We start from the raw sequence: 3,350 nt of genomic DNA on the forward strand, positions 1-3,350 counted from the left end.
TTTTCAAGGCTCTGAATCTCATAGTGTATTCCTTACAACTTACTTTGAACATTTGTGGTACCAATATATCGCAGAAATGTTTTTTGTACCAACATCTCGTGTCCTTCCCTCAAGAGACTCAGAGATCTCGAGGAACTTCGATTGGCTTCCCGGCCACCTTTTGGAAAAGAAAACCTCGCGAAGACGTCTGTAAGCATCTACTTGGCTCTGATTGCCGGTGCATTTAATTGTCCCCAAGCAACAAACAATTTAAAATCAAAGTGAAGTCCTTATTAAAGACTATTTCGACATTTGCCGTTTGGCTGAACAGAACACTGAATTTGGCCGAAGTCATCCAGCGCTGTAATGAAATTGAGACTAGAAAGGTTTGAAAGGTGTAACAGGAGGAAAGCCTCGCAGTTGCCCTATGAAACCATTGTTGGGGGAGATTGGAAAGTAATATGGAAGAAAGAGAATATGAATGGAGGTACAGTAATAGGATCGAAAGGGGTTGCAGCTAGGGGCCGAAGGGATGCTGCAAAGAACCTTAAGTAATGCGCACAGCGCGACGTTTGGTTGATAAAGGCTACTTGTGCGTGTGTTCATTAAAATCATCTCACTCATTTTATTTTCCTTTTGGTTAGGGTCATTTACGACATTCAACTACGCTCGTTCTGAACTGATTAAAATCAGTTTTTCTTTTAGCTGTGATTAATTGCTTCCTCTCAAATCAGGCGATATTGCGAAGTCATTAGCACTGATATTTTTTATTCGGAGAAGAGGAGAGAGAGAGAGAGAGAGAGAGAGAGAGAGAGAGAGAGAGAGAGAGAGAGAGAGAGAGAGAGAAAGTCACTTGTATTAACTGCTTGCTGACGTACTTCTAGGTTTATTCTAGGAAAATATTTTCTAGAGTGGGCTTAAACGTACCCAAATATTTTTCATCTCTCCTTCATTATAAGTGAAGAGCCGTCCCAGTTGATATCCATTTAGGCAAAACGACTCTGAGTCTTAAAAAATCTTGATGGTGTCTCTTCCAATGTTTTACCGCAATGATAGCTGGTCATATGATCTTTTTTTCCAAAACTCTTTTCATTCGGAACAATCGAGTTTTCTGTACAACGTATAATGCTGTATAAAACTATTAGGTACGACCGGTCCGGCCAGCACTTAGTCGCTCGCCAGATGCGGTCTGGTAAAGGTGTGTCGCATTCTGCCTCCGGAAAGCGCTGCCAGACGAACGATCTATGGCTAACCTTAACCTTAAATAAAATAAAAACTACTGATGCTAGAGGGTAGCAATTTGGTATATTTGATGATTGGAGTGTGGATGATCAACATACCAATTTGCAGCTCTCTAGCCTCAGTAGTTTTTAAGATCTGAGGGCAGACAGAAAAAGTGCGGACGGACGAAGTCATAACAATAGTTTTCTTTTACAGAAAACTAAAATTCACCGAAGCTTCTTCAGCGCAATCAAGTTTTCTGTACAGCGGATAATGCTGTATGAAACTCTCCTTGTGCTGCAGTATGAAACTATTAGCCACGACCGGGCAGCCCTCGGTTGCTCACCAGATGCGGTCGAGAGAAGATGCGTCAGCGGCTGGCACCTCTAGCGGCGCCAGACCCACGACTCGTAGTCAACCCTAAATGAAATAAAAACTACTGAGGCTAGAAGGCTGCAATTTTGTATGTTTGATGATTGTAGGGTGGATGATCAACGTACCAATTTGCAGCCCTCTAGCCTTAGAAGTTTTTAAAATCTGATGGCGGACAGATAAAGTGCTGACGGACAGACAAAGCCATCTCAATAGTTTTCTTTTACAGAAAACTAAAAATCGATCTAAAATAGGCTCATTTATCCTTAATGAGGTTTCTGTAAAATGCTCTTCACTCTCTTATGTCTATTTTGCTTTTAGACACCATAATTCGTTGGTGTCTGGTTATCGAATTGGTTGCTCACCTTACAAATATATTATTATCAAAGTGAAAAATGAAGTGAAAATATTTTTATCAAACGGCCTTTCAAGCTCTTAGAGAAGCTTCAGTCTCTTGTGAGAATTTTGGGATTAGGATCATTAATGAAAAACGCACACACACACACACACACACACACACACACACACACACATATATATATATATATATATATATATATATATATATATATATATATATATATATATATATATATATATATATATATATATATATATATATATATATATATATATATATATATATATATATATATATATATATATATATATATATATATATATATATATATATAAATATTTATATATATCTCGTTATTTGTTTAATCTATCTCGTTATTTGCTCCCTGTGAGATTGCATACGTCGAATTATTATCGGACAGTGGCACATAACATTTGAAAAACTCTCTGAGAATATAATATCCAAATTTAGGTCAATGTGTGAGTGGTTTTTGAACAGAATCATATATGTTGAATTTGGGTGCTATATTCTCTGATAATTTTTCATATCTAACCTTTTAGAGTTAGTGTACCTGATAGTGGGTTGACTGGAAATTCCAGGTAGCAACTTGGAATTGTTTTACATTGGGACCTTATGACCTTTGCACTTGAAGTCTTATTGGTTCAGTAATAATATGGCACAGGGAATAGACGAGTTACTTTTTGATATGACTGTCGATATGACCGACTTACATAAGACACCACTTCCTTGCAACGGAGCTGCTGGAATAGCTTCACCGTCGTCAATAATGTATGGGAAACTGTTAATGATAGACCTGCACTTTTGTGAGAAGATCCAGGCTTTTGGAGAGATGTCGGGCAGGGCATCTACAGATCGCCATAGTTGCTGGGAGACGTTGGGTTGGCGCAAAGGATTCGCGAGTGCCGCATTCAACATGGGCTTGTGCAGTCGCAAGCCATTCATCTTGGTCAGATCGCTGGGAAATACCTTCACCGTTGGCGTGCGAAATCGCAGGCCATTCAGCGTGATGAAATTACCAGGAATGCAATGGTCTCAAGTATTGCGTTTTTAAAGAACTGATTGTGATATAATATCTGTGTTACAAGATATATAATTTTTGCATCATGTTTTGGAGATGAGGTTGCAGTCGGCCACTACTGAGCTTTCGAGTAGACAGTTATCGTAACTAAGGTGGGGACACCTATAGGTACGTGGACTGAGCTCCTGTAACTGGTCACGAAAGTGACCCTTGAAAAGAATGTATCAGCCTTTCGAAAGATCATATGACTGAACACAGCATGTAATAAAATGCTTGAGTGTCATTCGCGTACCACAAGAAGTCAATGTTCACAGAAAACTCTTGCTGGTAAAACACGTGGAGTGGAAATGCGATTTCAGCTTAGAACGTTCTAGAAGG

The 3,350-nt window shown here is 39.0% G+C and overlaps 1 pseudogene; it reads left to right on the top strand.

Moving 5' to 3' along the window:
* LOC136827859 (KRAB-A domain-containing protein 2-like) overlaps positions 1–1,624 on the top strand; it is a 36,174-nt pseudogene extending 34,550 nt beyond the window's left edge.
* Positions 1,625–3,350: the final 1,726 nt, after the last annotated feature.

This window comes from Macrobrachium rosenbergii, chromosome 42, assembly GCF_040412425.1.
Source record: "Macrobrachium rosenbergii isolate ZJJX-2024 chromosome 42, ASM4041242v1, whole genome shotgun sequence".
NCBI classification, from domain to species: Eukaryota; Metazoa; Arthropoda; class Malacostraca; order Decapoda; family Palaemonidae; genus Macrobrachium; species Macrobrachium rosenbergii.